This window comes from Jaculus jaculus, chromosome 5 (assembly GCF_020740685.1).
Source record: "Jaculus jaculus isolate mJacJac1 chromosome 5, mJacJac1.mat.Y.cur, whole genome shotgun sequence".
Classification (NCBI taxonomy): Eukaryota; Metazoa; Chordata; class Mammalia; order Rodentia; family Dipodidae; genus Jaculus; species Jaculus jaculus.
Window position 1 is genome coordinate 120,253,567 of NC_059106.1, and position 18,838 is coordinate 120,272,404.

The 18,838-nt window shown below is 38.7% G+C and overlaps 1 protein-coding gene across 3 annotated transcripts in view; it reads left to right on the forward strand.

Annotated features, from left to right (window-relative positions):
* The window catches only part of Nbas (NBAS subunit of NRZ tethering complex), a 470,946-nt gene that overhangs the window by 401,921 nt on the left and 50,187 nt on the right, over positions 1-18,838 (forward strand). The window lies entirely within an intron of this gene.

Genomic DNA, 18,838 nt, shown 5'->3' on the forward strand with positions numbered 1-18,838 from the left:
CAAGGCTGACTCAGTCCTTTGTGGAATCTTCCCTGATCACTGCAAGTTTAACTGAACTTTGAATTCTGCATACATGACATTTTAAAAATACCTGTCATTATTGCAAATGCTACTACCATGAAAACTTCTGAAGCCCTGGAAAATGTGCTTATCTTTTGAATCCTTTTAAGATTCTGTGTGCATATGCATGCTAAAATACTTGTTGATTGAGTGTGACTGCTAATTCTAAAATTTTTTAAAAATGAAGGATTCAAAGTTTAGCTTAAATTGTAAATTGGTATGCTGAAGTTTATCTTAAATGGCAAATTGATGCATCCAAAGGAGCAGGAAGGAATCCAAAGGAGCAACCTTAATCAAGTGCTTGACCATGCAGAGTAGGTCATCCTGTCACAACATCCCAGATAATCTTGTCTGGAAAAGAGTCTTCTGTAGGTCTGGTTCCAAATCAATTTTATTTGACTTGCAATTTTTTTAATTTATGCTTTTTATTTGTATTCCTATTTGTCAATCTGAGAAACAAGGGGTTTCTTCCTTCCCTTCCTGTTTTCCAGGGGGAAATGTCACTGGGGTTGAATCAAAGGGCCTGTGCATGCTGAGGCTGTGCTCCGTCACTGAGCTCCTTCTTGAAATGAATATCTTACAGCTCCTTTATGGTTGTCTTCATAACCATCATCATCTTTATTTATCTTTTCTTCTGAGTTAAATGAGTAAATACCATTGTTATTTGTCAAGATTAGAGAAACTGATATCCTAAAACCATGAAATTATCTAGTCTTACCTGAGTACTGACATGGAGTGTAACAAAAAGAATTCTAACACCTGACTAGTACATTCTGAAGCAGTGTGACCTCACCAGTATTTCCAGTCTCTACACTGTGCCTTGAGTAACATCAAGACACCACCTGTAGCCTCCTTAAATAGACACCTGGAGAACAGTTACAGCAGACCAGACCACACGATAAATCCCAGGCAGATAATGTAGAAGTTAAAAGTGGCTTGTTCTCAAAAAGCAAGAAGGCTCATGTCAACCTTAAATCAAAATACATTATTTTTGCCAAGTGGAACTTCCATTCTGACTCCTGGCCTAATTTAATAAATGAATTTGACTGTACACAAGACACCTTCTGATACAACTTCCATTGGTTGTGTTCATCTCCATGATTCCTAGAGCTGCAGGGCCATCATGAAGCTGGCTTCTCTGGGTGGAGCTTTACCTCATGCAATGTCAGATCAGGATGCTGAAAATACTGTGTCACAGGGGAGCTGAGAAAGGGGACATATCCATCTGTCATGTTGAAATTCTCAACCATACATTTCATATTTTAACTCAAGCTCTTCATAATGTGTTACCACTATTTATTCTTTTAAGCTTTTCTCTGTGTTCCAATTTCTCAAATAGCTTACAACTTCTATATGATTTCAATAATATCTCAATATTTTTGAGTGTTTAATTTCTTTATAAATTAACTTTAAAAAAAAAGAACATAAGGCAGCCAAGCTTCTGTTAATATTCCTACTGCATGTACTTTTCTAAACTGGCTTGACATTATTGCTGTGAGCACAAACTGTTTTCTCTATCTGTGATGCCCATGTGTAACTGCATTCCACCAGTGTTTCCTCTGAAGAGGAGCACACAGGCATTCATGCTTTTTGGAAAATATCTGTCCCAGAAGTTTCAGAAGGATGAGTGAATGTTGTCTCATGTCCCCTCTCACTTCTTATTTTCTCCTGCCTCTATTTTCCTCCCAGGTAAGAATACTTGCTCTGGTATTGGCAGCTAATAATGATTTCTTAAACATGTGGTAGATATAAGAAAGCTCTCCAACTGGCTTCATAATGCTGTTTGTCTTCAGTCTCCTCCAAAAAGTGTTGCTCAGCGTCTTTCCTTCCATTGGAAACTGAGTGTCTTGTGTCTTCTTGGAACTGCTAATTCAGATCTTTTGGAGAGAACAAGTGAACTTGCTAAAGATTTACCATGTAATTGAAATAAATTCTTGTTCCCTGAGAAATGAACACAGAAAAATCAGAATGGAAGCACCAGTAACTTCTTGGATGTTGCAAGAGTATGTCCAAAGTTCAAACCATCTCTTAAATTTCTGTTTTCATTAAAATCATGTCACCTTTCTTTCTTTCAAACAACAGGAAGATCACGGTACTGGTGGGTAGTGCATACCTTAACTAGCACTACTACCAGATATGTAACCTTGGGGAAGATGCTTATATTGTGTACCTTGGCTACTGTGTATAAAATGAAACCTACATGGATGATTCACCTGCCATTTCTACACACATGATAGTAGTCACATTCATGTATCCCAAATCCCCAGAGAAGCCCAAGAGCCTTGAGAGTCTTCATGGCCTCCCATTTTCTTCACTTCTTCCCTATCACCTTGTTTCATTCTCCAGGTGCCTTCAGTAATTTATTTTTCAAAATAAGATGACACTTTTATTCCTGAACATCATTGTACATTGCTCTTTTTCACACTTCATTACCTTCTGTTCTTCTCACTGGCCCCCTTAATCTTGCCAGTGTCTCTTTTCTGAGTTCAATATGTATATTAAATCTTGATTTCATATATGAAAAAACATATAGTATTTGTCTTTCACCCTCTGCCATGTCCCTCCCTTGAGCTACCCTTTCCTTCCCTTTATTTATTCTTTGTTTAAAAAATATTTATTTGGGAGAGAGACAGAGAGCGAAACACAGAATGAGCAAGTATGGCTGTGCCAGGGCCTCTCACTGCTGCAAACAAACTCCAGATGCATGTGTCTCATTGTGCAACTGGCCTTATGTGGGCACTGAAGAACTGAACCTGGGTCATCAGGCTTTGCAAGCAAGCTCCTTAACTACCAAGCTATTTCTCTAGCCCTTCCTTCCCTTCCCTTTTGATGCCTTCTTCTCCCCATAGTCCCCTACTTTCATGTCATATATATGTTCTGCCTGTGTTAATCTAGATTATTAGTTACTTTTCTATTTGTTGTGACCAAATACTTCACAATTTAAGGGAGGAGTCTTATAAGTTTAAGAAGAGATACAGTCCATCGTGTGAGGAAAGCAAAAGATGCACAGGAAGTGGGAGCAGGGTATAAAATCTCAAAGTCCATCTTCAGTGGCTCTCTTCATCCAGTAATCTTAATGATAAAGATCATTCTTATTGACTAAAGATCAGAATAGATAATTATATTACAGTGTTCAATTACCAGAAAATGTGGGACTTCTATCATCACTGTGGCTGATAATCCTCTTAAGAAGACTTTGCATACATCATAGAGGGACTTAATATTTAATCTTCGAGGTTCCCAAAGTAGTGGCCCCACAAATCATCATATTGCTGAGAAACCAGTCTACTCCTGCAAAATTCAATATTGTCAGCTGCCTACCCAGTAGTATTCTTCATAGAGGCAGTGATTTCTAGTTTTCCAATGATTGGTTAACACAATTAAAAATTCAGAGACCCATTTTTTTAGTAGTTTGAAAAGCTTTCATTTCTAAATTAGAAATGAACCCCAGCACAAGATGAGGGGAATAAGAGGGGATGTTATGGGAAGGAGGAGGCAATAAATGTATTCATCACCTTGGTATAGTTTATCTAAGTTTTTCAGCTCTTGTAATTTTCTTGTTAACTGGTGCATGAAAAATGTAAGTCAAAATACTGATGTCCATACCTCAACATCCCAGACTTTCTTTTCCACATTTTTATGTAAAGGGAGAACATGCGGCTTAAAGGTTTTTAATATGCCTGAATTTGTGGATGTAAATGATCACCAGAAAGATTTAGTTTAAGATACCTTCTAAGCTCATCATATCATCATGTATTTTACTTATTTTAAAATGTGCAAGTCCATTTTAACACTTTTGCTTAGAGACCAGCAGGCTTCATTTGCCAAAATGTGAGTAAAATATGTACTTCTTTATCAGAGTAAAACACATAACAAAAGTTCAATATGCAAAGCTATGTGTATAGTTCCTTAAAAGTAATTTACTATTGTCCCAGATGTCTTCAAAATCAAGGGTCACAGATATGATCTGCTTAACCAAATACAGGCTGATAGTTGATATTAGGAATGTGAGTACACAGATACAGGTATTGTCTCTAACAGCTGTGAAATCTGAAACTGGGAGTTTTAAAAGCTTTCCTGTTTGATAAGCATCTTTTAAGAAAAGATATAGATATCCAGAAATGAGGAGTTACTTACTCAGGTTTTAGCTTAAATGTCACCTTCCTAAAATCACTACACAGACTAACTACTTAGTCACAGCGTATTTCATAACTAACTTATTCTCTCTAAATCACTTACCACTATCTATCCATTTACCATCCTATCCTTTTATCTCTTTGTTATATGATGTCCTTCTCCATTAGGATGTAAATTGCATGAGAACAGGAATCTCACGACACTCTAAATATTTGTTGGATAAATGAATATTAAGCCTTTAAAAACTTGTTCAAGGTCACCCTTAGAATGGCAAGGCCAGGACTCCTGACTTTCAGTGTGGTGTTTTTTGCCATTAATGCTGAAGTGTTAAACCATGCTGCTTCCTTTTTATCTGCAGGCAAAATGACTGCTTGGAATAATGTATAAATGTCCTTACAGAGTGGCCTGTTGCTGTTAGAGTGATAATGTTGTATAAGTTTGCCATGCCTTGTTGACAGTGATTTCTCACCAGTTTATTGCTTCTTATCCAGAAGCAAGCATGTCATAAGTATCTTTTTTCAGACATGAGCAAGAATCACATGTCCCCTATAAATTTATGTGTTTTGAATGCTTGGTCCCTAGCTGGTGGCAGTTTGGGAGGCAGAGACTTCCTAAAGAAGGAGTATGTTACTAGGGATGGACTTTGGATTGTTATAGCCCAGCTTCTACCTCGCCAGACTTTAGTTCATTCTTCCTGCTTTCTGCTAGCTGCTATGGCAAGTCAGGATGTCTACTCTCAGCTCTGCCATCCTTTCCCTGCCATCATGAAGCTTCCCCTGAAGACTCAAGCCAAAATAAACTATTTCCTCCCATTTACTTGTTTTGGTCAGGTGTCCTGTCCCAGCAATGAGAGGGTAACTACATGAACCCTGATGATGTAATCATCAGAGATGCTTTAGGCATATAGTATATGCCTTGAACTGTGTATTATGGGGACAGAAAAGTGGGCAGGGTGCCACTAAGTCTATGAGCTCTTCAGATACACAGACCTGAGTTCAGGTCAGTTTCACTACCCACTATCTGTGAGCTGGGGCAAGGTAGTAAAGCTATAAAGCTTTCACATTCCTTAGTTGCCTCATCTGCCATCCAAGTACTAACCAGGCCTGACCCTGCTTAGCTTCCAAGATCAGGTGCATTCAGGGTGGTATGGCCATTGACAGTCTCTTCATCTATAAAATGGAGAGAATATGTAAATACTATGAAGATTGAGAGGGATATTTGTAATGTTCTAATTTCAGATCAAGTAAATAGTTCTTATTGGTATGGCCCTCCTCATAGGAGGAGCTCATAGAAATGCTACCAAAGAAGTCAATAGCATAAAGTGTTTGGGCATCAGGACAGAAGTCTGCACAAAGCACAAGGCTCAAGGCTAGACCTGTAGTCATTCTGGTGAGACAATGAGGAAAGACTCTCTGGCATCCAATTCAGCACAACTGGTCTTTGGTGTAAGAGCAGGAGAATGAGATGAAGGTGGCAGGGATGGACTGTGGGAGCCCCAGGAGATATGCTCAGACAGGCTGGGAGAGTGATGCCACAGAGGAATGGGAGCAGATTTCCATCTGAGAAGCCCTCTGGCTCCTGTGTGAATAATGGGCTGTGGAGCCTGGCTGTTGGGATACTGCGAAAAAGACTAAAGCAGTGGTCTAGTTGACTGAATTTAGCACCTGCAACGAAGCCAGTTAAGGACAGAAAAGAGGGCTTGAGAAGTTAGTTCCAGTTTACTTGGTGGCTTCTTGGAACTGGGAGATTGCTGTTTTGCAGTTGCACATTTTAGCAGGAAAGTGGTGCTACTCAGCTTGTTAGACAAGAGAGGAGTAACGACCTGGGTTACATTCGCTAGTATTCATACACATAGCAGCACATACATCTGGAGTTCGTTTGCAGTGGCTAGAGGCCCTGATACACCCATTCCCTTCGTCCCTCCCACCCCCCTCTCTTTCTGCTTGCAAATAAATATGAATAAATGTTATTGGTGTGTATTCATTGGAAAAAATAGGTTTTATTGTGCCACTTTTATACACTGAGATATTTGATCATGCCTACCCCTTTTTATTACCCTCTTCTCCCCCCCATTCCTATTGGGGTCCTCTTCCCAAATAAATTTTCTTTATTTTCATGTCGTATACACATATAATTAAATGTAGGTAGATTAGATAGATAGATAGATAGATAGATAGATAGATAGATAGATAGATAGATAGATAGATAGATAGATAGATAAATAGGTAGATTCTGCATATGAGAGAAAATATGCAAAATTTCTCTTTCTGAAACTGGCTTATTTTGCTAAATTAACCAGATGATGATCTCTGGTTCCATCTATTTTTCTATCAAGGATAGAATTTTGTTTTTCTTTTATAGTTAAATAGATCTTCTCCATTGTGTGTATGTCACATTTTCATATCCATCTATCCGTTGATGGTTATCAAAGCTTATCCCACACCTTGAGCATTGTAAATACTGTTACACTGAACATGGGTGTGCAGATATATATATTGTGTGGTGACATACCCTCCTTCAGCTATTTTATTTACTTTTATTCATGAACACTGCTCAGACAGGTCATTTTGTGTGGTGACACAGCTGTGGCAAGGTAAACATTTGCATGTAAATCTGAATGATATGCTATGGTAAAAACATTTCTAGCTCTATGATTTATTCTATTAATAATTTATCTTAAAAACAGAGCAAGCATTTAAAAGTTATCTTTGGGAACAGCTCGTACAAGTAAACACATGTGTATTTATGAGGGTTCCTATGGCATGACCAGTCATTTGTCCTTGAAAAGAAATTTGTTAGGCAAAAATCTTTCCTCTTAGGTAACAGAGTATTTTTCCTCTATCTTAAGTTTTGCTTTAAAAGTTTCATAAAATGTTATAGTTAGCCATGTAGTGATGTGTATTATATAATGAAATTACATAGTTGCCATGTATTAGGCATTAAAGTTACATGTTAGCCATGTGGTGATGTGTATTGTTTGTATTGAAGTTATACTTATGGGGAGTGATTATGACACATTTTAATGTGTAATTTCTGAGTTGAAAAGTATAATCAAATAGTACAATTCTGTGAAAAAAATGGTTCAAAATTATAGTTATTGGCCTCTTCTATGTGTTTGTATATGTCTGTGGACTCACAGAAAGGTACCTCATTTTTACATTGATAGCCCCCATCCCAAAGGCAGACTAACCATGCCCAAGGATACGCATTGTAAAAGGCCATGGAACGCCCTTTCTTCTCAAGCAACTTACTTACTTCACAGGCCTTTAGAGAGAGAAGCAAAGGCTTCACTAGTCACCACAAGTTGTAGTTACCCTCTCATAACTGGTACAAAGCACAGGACCAAAAATAGCTTGTGGGGGGAAAAAATTTATTTTTTTACAGACTAGAGGGAAAACTCCATGATGGCAAGGGAAAAGGTGGCAAGAGCAGAGGATAGACATCATCTCCTGGCCAATATCAAGTCAGGTGAACAACAGCAGCAGGAGAGTGTGCCAAACACTGGCAAGGGGAAGTTGGCTATGACACCCATCAGCCTGCCTCCAACAACACCTCCAGCAAGACTCCATTTGATAAATTATGACCAGCTTGGGATCAAGCTTTCAAAACACGTATGTTTGTAAGGGACACCTAATTCAAACCATACCATGCCTAGATCTAAAAATAGGAAGGAATTCAGCATCTCCTTTATTCTTTGTTATTGCAGGCTAGGGATGGCTGTTGGAGCATCAGGCTGTCTCAACATGCTCACATTTAATATAAAGTGAAGACATGTTTGAAAGCCTCTCAATATCTACATATGGGTTTTAGTTGTTTAAAAGTGAAAACTTACCAGAAAAAAAAAGCCTATCCTTTTAATATTTAAACTTTAGTAGTATTTTCATAATTTTATATTTTCTTTGTGTGTGTGTGTGTAGTAGGGTCTCGCTGTAGCCCCGGCTGACCTGGAATTCACTATGTAGTCTCAGGGTGGCCTTGAATGCACAGTGATCCTCCTACCTCTGCCTCCCAAGTGCTGGGATTAAAGGAATGTTCCACCATGGCATATTTTCTTTTTAACAAAACTCATAACTTAGAAGGGAAAACAAGTCATGATCTTCTTCTACTTATATGTTCTTGTCTAGTAGTAATGATACTAATAACTAAGAATAATAACAGTGCTATTGAGTGCTTACTGCTTGCCAGGTACTGCTTTAAGTACTACTTAGATCAGTGGGACATGTTGCTAGCCCACACTTTGTGGTGGGTTATATTCGTCACAATATTCTATTCCCAGAGTTCATTATGAGCAAGAGGCCACATGTGCCCACCTCTTCTTACAGAAGAGCTTTCATAGTCCCAGGCCCAGTGTTGCCAGAGGTCAACTTCATTAGCGTTTTCTACGCTTTTTTTTTTTAAGTGGGTTTTTTAAAAAAAATTTATGTACCTATTTATTTGAGAGTGACAGAGAGAGAAAGTGGGAGAGAGGGAGAGAGAGACAGAGAGAATGGGCATGCTAGGGCCTCCAGCCACTGCAAACGAACTCCAGGTGCGTTCGCCCCCTTGTGCATCTGGTTAATGTGGGTCCTGGGGAATCGAGCCTCGAAACGGGGTTCTTAGGCTTCACAGGCAAGCACTTAACTGCTAAGCCATCTCTCCAGCCCCTGCTTTTGTTTTTCTGACTGAATCTATAGTTTCTGTTGTGTTTGTAGTTTTAAGCCCTGCATATGGACATCTCAGACTTAACTTGATCATGTTTCAAAAGGAATTGCATAGACACTTTGCAACTTTAAATGAGTTCTCATCCATAATCCCTGAGAAGTGTGAAGGCTCATCAACATTAAGGACAAGAAGACTAGTAACTAATATCACTGCTAGTAATAACAATCTTGTTAAAGTTTATAATAGCTTTCTACTTACAAAATACTTTTATATGCACTAATAAGTATGTCATATTTGTAAATATCTGAATGACTGCTATCTAGAGAGCTGGCCAGTTTGAAGTATTTGGATTCACTTTTAGGAGCCACAGAGAAATTGAAGGTAGAAAATGGCTTCAATTGAGAACTGGTGACATAGAGAGCTCTTGCTCTCCAGGACAGCAAGTCTATGATTACGATGCTACAGCACTTGATTAAGTACTTCTGAGAAAGGCTGAAGTCACAAGTTCAGTGAGGAAGAAATAGCATTGCAAAGACCAATAAAGGTACTTGTGTTAGACACATTTATAGTTTGCTTTTGAAAATCGCATAACATTTAATTAGTAGTATCAGGAGTAACTATCACTAACCATTCAGGTGCTTGCAAAATATAGGGCATTCTCACCTCCCACGTTTTCTTTGATACTCAATGGGACAAAGACTTTCTTAAAAGTCCACTGCAAGAAAAGACAAAGTAGGGCTGAAGAGATGGCTTAGCGATTAAGGCACTTGCCTATGAAGCAAAAGAACCCAGGTTCAATTCCTAAGTACCCACATAATTCAGATGCACAAGGTAACACACGTGTCTGGAGTTTGTTTACAGTGTCTCGAGGCCCCGGCATGCCCACCGTCTCCCTCTCTCAGTGCTTCTCTCTCTCTCTCTCTCTGTCTGTCTGTCTGTCTCTCAAGTAAGTAAATAATTTTTTAAAAAAAGAAAAGACAAAGTAAAAATATAGGAAAAAATAAGTTCCCCTTTTATTTTCCTGTAATCTATGGAAGGTATATTTAGAAGTCATTTCAAATAGCATAGTTATTGACAAATAAATGAGATTTTGAAGGAAGTCAAAGTTAACCAGCAATTCCATTTTCTTTAAACAGCCATGTTTCTGTTTTCTTCTCCTTCCATGCTTTGCTCATAAACACAGGTCCAACTTTCTGCTTTTCATGTTTGTTACAGCATTTATGAATGACAATATACATAAAATGCCATTTATTGTGTACCTTCTGTGTTCCATCCCATTTGGTTGTTTTATTCCTATTTCCTTATTATTCATAAGCATGACATATGTTCTCATTAACTCAGAAAAGAGAAAATTGAACCTCAGCAAGGTCAGTATTGTCTCTAAACGAAGAATACTTCAATGGCACTTTGACTTCCTCATCTCTAAAAGCTGCATATTTAATCAAATTGACTATAATCTGCTCTATTTTCTCTTTAGTGAGTTAATGACAAAACATTTGATAGCCACTCAAAGTCGTTTGTTCCTCCATGTTTCAGGGTACTACACTATCATTTCACATTGTAAAGGTTTGGAGAACAATCTAGTTCTCTGTGTTTCTCATATGTTGTAAGGTCAGATGTTTACAATAGAGATTTGATGTAGACCATATTATAGACTAGAAAATTAGATTCCCAGTTCTTTTCTAGGTGAACATAAAGGTTGAACCAGGTAGTTTGATTTCATGAAAATTTTAGAGAATTTAAATTCTCACTATGCTTATACCAATCAGGAGTTCTCACACTTTTGTGAGCCTCTGGCACCCACTTTGTTTTAACTTTTGTGGTCTTAGTGATGCAGGATTTAGGGGTTTAGGAGGGGTTTATTTAAGAGAAATTGGGACCTGAGAAGAAGGATATAGCAGAGTCATAATCACATGGGAAGCAGGAAACACATACAGCACAGTCTGTGAGATTCATTTAAGATAAATTAAGGTTTTTAGGGAATAAACACATAGGAGAAAAAATTTAGGAGTTATGTAGGGACATCTAGAAGAAACATCCATGGCATCAACCCTGAGTTTCCCCATGGAAGAAAGTGAAAAGGGAAAATGTCGGTGACTTAAGGAAGAGTAGCAAAGAGAAAATATTCAGATAAGAAATGAGTAGGTAAAAGTATTACACCCATGGTTACCCCAAGTTTAGAGTAATGACACAGGTAACAGGCCTAGACTTAGAGAAGGCACCCATAGGATGGATCTAGAGTGTAAGGAAGATACACATGTGGTAGATTCAGAGACCAGAAGAAAATCATACAGGTAATTAAAGTGAGAAGTTACTCCAAACTATAAAGCAGAGGCAAACAGAAAAATCCAGACCAAGAAACAATGTTATGTCATGCCCACCCCTACCTACCCAACCAGGCTGAGTGAGAGGGAATGCCACTCATGTGTATCCAAGCAGAGATGAGAGGGAATCAATCCAGAGAGAGCAGACAGGAAGAAGGCCCAAGCCTTTCATAGCATAGAAAACTTAGTCTTTTGTCAGATTCAGGTATATAAAAGGGATGACCCCATTGGTTTGTAGATTTGAAGGGTGATCTCCAGGGCCAGCCCACCTGGAGCATCTATCTAGGTAGCATGCTAGATTGTGGGCAGCAGGGCCACTGTAGATCAGTCTCTGTCAGACACCATTCCCGCCAAGAGTTCCATTCTTGTGCCAGGGCTATGTTGTATGTGGGGTGGCATCTCCTAGTTCTCTCTGGACCTTAATTTCTAACTGAGACTGCTAAAAAGAAACTAGCTTTCTCCTATTCTCCATTAGGGTAGTTCTTCCCTCATATATTTTTTTTTCCTTATTACTTGCTAGTTTTATGACATAGTACTCTTCAACTTAGGACTGTTTAATGTTTCTACTCTTAGTGAGCAGCATTACTAGATATAGTGTGCACATATGTAGGGCTAGAGCTTTTTTGTTTATTTTTATTTATTTATTTGAGAGCAGGAGTACAAAGAGAGAAAGGCAGATAGAGAGAGAAAATGGGTGTGTCAGGGCCTCCAGCCACTGCAGATGAACTACAGACATGTGCGTCATCTTGTGCATCTGGCTAATGTGGGTCCTGGACAATTGAGCCTCTTACCAGGGTCCTTAGGCTTCACAAGCAAGCGCTTACTGCTAAGCCATCTCTCCAGCCCGGGATAGAGCTTTTAGAAAACATATAGGTATCACTTTTTATTGTACAAAAGAGACAGATTGATCACTGGTGCTCCATATTTACTGACCACTAAGATTTGATCATAGCTTAAAAATTTAACACTGAACATTTGGGGAATGTTCACTAAAATTTAGAACAGCACAGGAGTACCTAGCATGAGTATTATGTTTAAACATTGCTCCCCAAGTCCTAGCAAGTGTAATAAAAAAAAAAGCAAACAGGGTTTGTTACTTTCAAACAGTCACAATTGCCCTTATTTGCTTATGTTATTCACATTTGTAGAATACCGAAGGAGAATCCTGAGAATATATTAAAAGGGCTAATATGATTAAAGAATATGTATAGGGGCTGGAGGGATAGCTTAGCAGTTACGGTGCATTCCTGTGAAGCCAAAGGGCCCAGGTTTGATTTTCTAGTACCTATATCTATGTAACCATATGTACAAGGTGGCACATGCATCTTGAGTTTGTTTACAGTGGCTTTCGGCCCTAGCATTACCATTTTCTCTATATATATATCTGCCTCTTTCTCTTCCCCCGTCTCAAATAAATAAATAGGTAAGTAAATAAAATATTTTTAAAAATGATTACATATGACAGTATATGTGAGTATAGCTTACACATCTGTGGTATGGGGACTTATGAGTAAATATGACTCTAGGCATGGAGACTTAACTTTTCAAACATAGTGTGCCATCTTTTTCTCCAATTTTATAGTAAATACTGCTGTTCAATGGAAAGTATGTTCTGCTTTCATCTAGAAGGCTATGTTTAGAAACCTCTACTTAATACTCTTTTCTAAAGAATTTAATTGCATTGAGATAGTCTTAGACTATTTTCCAATGGAAGGATTACAGGCATAATAAAAAGCTATTGGGAGATGGCTGCAGGTATGTGAAAAGCAGATCTCAAATTTCTGCAAGTGGATAAGCAGAGGCATCTTTGTTCCAGACCTTTCCAAGAGCTTTATGGTTTTTCCAGGTGGGGTCTTTCTGTAGCCCAGGCTGACCTGCAACTCACTATGTAGTCTCAGTCTAGCCTTGAACTCATAGTAGTCTTTCTTCCTCTGTCTTCCTAGTGCCAGAATTAAAGGCATGCACTGCCACTTCTGATGTAGAGAGATGGGGAAAATGGCTGTACCAGGGCCTCCAGCTGCTGCAAACAAACTCAGATGCATGTGCCACTTTGTGCATCTGATTTATGTGGGTACTGGTGAATCAAACTCTGGTTATTAGGCTTTGCAGGCAAGTGTATTAACTGCCAAGAGTATTTTTTTTTTTTACAGCAGACCACCAGGAAAATGGAAATACTGTCTCCCTGAGGACAAAAGGCACACATACTTGCTATCACATAATAGACTCACTCTCCCTAAGCTTGGGCTCTTTAGTCATAGAGCCCACTGCATATGTCTGTCATTTCCCCTTGCTTGCCTATGGGCCTGGGGACTCTGGAAACTAGCACAAGGAAATACTAATGCTCTTCTGCTATCTCTTGTCTCCTGCCCAGATGATTAACATATGACAGACTAGATAGGCTATCTTGTTAGCTTACCAGGAGGGTAAAATGCACAAAGACTCTCCTTCTCAGTGTATGTACTTCAGAATCAATTCCAGTATCTCATTCCAGTTACAAGGCACAGAGGGACAAGCATGCCCTGCCCATTTTCATATACACTTAGACCTTAGTTCACCTTACATTCAAGAATGAGGTTGGCCTGGATAGTGATTTTGTGTGGTAATTTTCTTTTAGTCATTTGTCACTTCTCACTTTCCTTTTTTCAAAGGAGATGAGCTCTAACTCTTACGGAGAAGCCAAGCTAATGTTCTTGCTGTAAGACCCAGATAAACATTTTCACAAATGGTTTCAGTGTGGAGGGGAAAAAAATGGAGCAGATCTTGGGTAACAAGCAGTGTAAAGTGTCAGGTAGTAATAGTTAGCTAGAATCCAGCACTGTGCCTCATATTCTCCATGGTAGTTTTTCTAGTTGCTTTGTCAAAGGGTTCGCCACTTATTACCAGAGATCTGCCATCAGGACTCAAATGTTGGATTTGGCTCCTTATCTACATTGGGAGGGGGAAAAAACATAAATTAGATACAGTGGAAAATGGATTTATTGATAGTTTTGGCCAAAACTTAGAGTCATTCTCCATCTGTCTCTGCCTTTCCATAGCAGTCTTACAACTTATGAAAAGGAAGAAACAAAGGTATGTGTAGATTCAGCTGTGGGTCCAAATAAGTTGAGCTGTGAAAGAAATCATCCAGAGTCACAAGTCTGGTTTCATTCTGGCTTTTCAGGTTCTTGGTGCACCACCACCACCACAGGTGTCACATGCAGGAGATTGTATGTATGGGGTTGGGGTTTCTATTCTGAACACATTGGGAGCTGGAACTGAAAAATATAATTTTTTTTTAAATCCTACCTTCAAGGAAGCTCTGTTATATCCTCACCCTACCATATTATTGTTGGGAATCCAGGCTCAGCTGTAGGGTTAACCAACTAGTGAGTTACTGAGTAGTTCAGTAGTCAGTCCATTCATCTGCTGTAAGCCAGGAAGGAATGCCAGTATATCCTGACAGTACTTGGTTATCTGTTCCTCTCTCAGATAACAGAGTTTTGAGAGATCTTCACAAGCCTTGCTGCCTTACCTTCCAACAAGAAGATTCTAGAGGCCTTATGGGAAGCTAAGGTCACTCATGTTAATGATTAATTACTGGATGGAAGTTTAGTGTCTGTGTATTGCTTTATGTTCACTTTACCAGTTGAACATGTGCTCTTATAAATGAGCACATTTTCTTCATTTCTATTCTGATAACTTAGGAAATATGTCTTTTGATTTTTCACATAGTGTGGCAGTCAGGTTCTCATTGCTGGCAGAAACCACCTGACCAGGAGCAGCTTTTGGGGAAAAAGGGTTATTTTGGCTTACAGACTTGAGAGGAAGCTCCATGATGGCAGGGGAAAATGATGGCATAAGCAAAGAGTGGACATCACCCCCTGGCCATCATCAGGTGGACAGCAGAACAAGAGAGTGTGCCAAACACTGCCCAGGGAACACTGGCTATAAGACCCACAAACCCGTCCCCAACAGTACTCTGCCTCCAGGAGGCATTAATTCCCAAATCTCCATCAGCTGGAAACATAGCATTCAGAAAACTAAGTTAAAGGGGGACACCTGAATCAAACCACCACAAATAGTAGCTTCCATATGTACTCCATGTGTTGCATTAGGAATATAGGAGAAATGTCAGGAACCCCTGGATGTGGTAGGTCTGATTATATCCATTTCTTAAATTCTCACTTCATTCTATTAAAATCCCTTCTCTATCAATCTTGTTTCTTTTATTAAAAATTATCTTTGGATTAAAAGTATCTGATTTGGCTTTGATGATAAACATATATAACAACTAAACATCTAATGACTGGTATGTAGCATGTGTAAAAAAATATTCTTTATCCTTAAAGGGACATATATTTCATAAGAAGTATTTTTATTTTTTCCCTTGCTTCTTAAGAACTGAAGTCAATAATCACATTGTTTTGAGCATGTATGTGATGCCATGATGTTCCCAAGCATTCAATATCCTCACATTCTTGGCACAGCATCTTTTTTTTTTAACACATTACTATTGCTTTATATGATTTTTCTCTTTCCAAATTTAGAAGGAGGGGTTGGGGCCTATGATAAGTGATTAAGTCCTAAATAGGGATCATTGCCTCCCAAGAATAATGTAGTCATTATTCTTTGATGTTACACCAAACTGCCAATGGTATTTTCTTAAAGATCAGTTACAGTGTGGAATTTGAAGCCACACCAATATTTTTTTATCATGTTTGTAAGAAGAAACATATTGGTCTGTCTTACACCTTGAGTATCTCTTTTATACATATGACATATGTATAAACATACATATACTTACATATACATATGACATATGTATAAACATACATATGTATAAACATACATATGTTGACTAGTGAGAACATATTTGTTTGCTATGTTATGAAGTGCTTATAAATACTGGTTCATGTCATTATGAAGAATCCACACTCACTCAATTACCATTAATGCCTGGAAGCTACTGGGAAACTATTGTACTTGTTATGACAGATACCAGTTTTTGAGAATGCAAAGTTTCTCTTAGAACTTCCTAGTGTATCATTGACAGCACATACTGTCAGTTGTTTTTCTTGAAGTCACTTGCTCCTTCTGAGGGCATTCTCTGAAAAGTGAACTAGTTAGGTGAGCATTCACTTGACAAAGCATACTTACAAGTCTGTCCATGTGTGAAAGGATTATATACAAAAATAGTATCTCCTTATAGGGCTGGAGAGAAGGCTTAGAGGTTAAGTCACTTGCCTGTGAAGCCTAAGGACCCAGGCTTGATTATCCAGTACCCTTGTAAGCCAGATGTACAAGGTGGCACATGCATCTGGAGTTTGTTTGCGGTGGCTAAAGATCCTGGCAAGCCCGTCTTCCCTTCTCCCTCCCTCCCTTTTACTCTCTCAAATAAAATAAAATACTTAAAAAATTTTTAAACTTTATAAATGGAAACTATCATTTACAGACTGATACAAAAACATATATAAAGGTTTAATTTATAATTTGGTTTTCCTTCCTTTTAATATAGTTTATGTTCTCAAAATTCACAAGCTATTATAATCTCTAGATAATGAAAACATGACTGTTTTGGATAATCTCTTTATCCTCATGTGATATGTCACATGCCAAAGGTAACATTCATTGAGTCTGCCCTTCTTAGAAAGGAAAATTGCTTGTTCTTAACTGTATTACATCTAAGTATAATCTAGAACAATGATGCTTTAGGAATGTCAGCAGTATATCATTCAGTTGTTATTAAATGATTTTGGCATGTGTGTATGTGTGTGTAGTATATATGGTGTGTGTACAGTGTATGCACATCTGTGAGCAGAAAAAAATGTTGGCTGCCCTCTTCAGTTGCTTGCCTGTGTTGTTTCCTTCAGACAGAGTCACTTACTGAACCTGGAACTGTTGTTGATTCTCAGGTCTTCACTTCCCACAGGACTAGGGTTACAGGTGGCCATGCCTGCCTTTCTGCATGGATATGGGGAATCAGATTATATTCAAGCCTTCATGCTTGAGTAGCAAGTACTCTTACCCTTTGAACCATCCCCAACCCCAGGTCTTAAATATTTGTAAGCACAAATTTTTGCTCAAATAAACTCTTACATAGAAACTGTGATAGCAGTACAGGAAGAAAAGCTCAGCCCATAACTCACCCTTCTTCCTGAGCTAGACCTGAGACCACCCTTTGGGAACACTAGACTTTACCTAATTTTAGAGTCTGTTTTTCAAGTAAGGAAAGTGAAGTCCTGTAGTAGACTGCCTCATGTTGCTGGGATGAACCTCCAGACCAGATACAGTTCATGGGGAGAAGAAGGGATTTACTGAAGCTCACAGATAAAACAGACGTTCCATAATAGCAGAAGAAGTTAAATTCCAGCCAAGTTCCAGCACTTTGCATATCTTTAGACTGGAATTCCAAACCCACCCATATATCTTAGGGCTGGTACCTAGGGTCCACCCACAGTGACACCTTCTCCACTTAGTTGCTAGAGATCTAAATTTCAAGCTTTAATACTAATAACAAAACTCTTGAATCTATAGAGGGATATCCATTCAAACCACAGCAAACCCTAATACAAAGACTTTACTAAAATTCTAAAGCTAATCACAAGATATCATTTGTATAGATACATTGTCAATAAGCCTGCTACCTTTAGTCTTTTGTAGTGGTCTCCCTCATAGTAGCATTTCCTTTTTAAATATTCCATGTATATCCAATAACAATACAAACCAGAACTCTATGACAACTCTATAAGTATTTAATATTACTTATGCTATTTTACAAGTGATACATTACCATCATTCACTATTCATTAGTATGTTCATTCAGTTCATTCACTTGATAAGTTTTTATATAGCTACTCAAAATAGCAAGTCTTGTTTTCATTATTTTCTCTTTCTAGGAGCCTGTACTCTTCTTTTATTAGTATTTTTTTTTTTATGTGTGTGTGTGAGAGAAAGAGAATTGATGTGCCAGGGTCTCTGGCCATTGCAGTCACACTCCAGATGCATGCATGCTCCACCGTGTGTACATGTGTGACCTTGTGTGCAGTAATGGAAAAAGAAAGACACTAGCTGTGGTGGTTTGATTCAGGCATCCCCCATAAACTTAGATGTTCTGAATGCTAGGTTCCCAGCTGATGGAGATTTGGGAAATAATGCATCCTAGAGGCAGTGTATGGATGGGGGCAGGCTTATGGGTATTATAGCCAGTTTTCCCTTGCCAGTGTTTAGCACACACTCCTGTTCTGTTGTTCACCTGATGTTGGCCAAGAGATGGTATCCACCCTCTGCTCATGCTATTGTTTTCCCCTGCCATCATGGAGCTTCCTCTCGAGTCTATAAGCCAAAATAAATCCTTTTCCCCTCAAGCTGATCTTGGTTGGGTGATTTCTACCAGCAATGCAAACCTGACTGCAACAGTAAAGTTGGTACCATGAGTGGTGTTGCTGCTAGACACCTGACTGTGTGGCTTTGGCCTTTTGGAGCTGATTTTCAAGAGGAATGTGTAAGGATTTGAAATCTTGGCCTGAGAGATGCCTTGCAGTGCTGTAAATACAGCTTGATGGACTATTCTGGTCAGAGTTGAAAGATCTGAATGTAGTAAGAACTATGGACTGTGAAGTTTGGCTTGTGGCGGTGAGAAAGAGCTTTGCTTGGACTGGGCTCGAAGCAGTTTGTGTGAAAGGCTTGCTGTTAGGTTC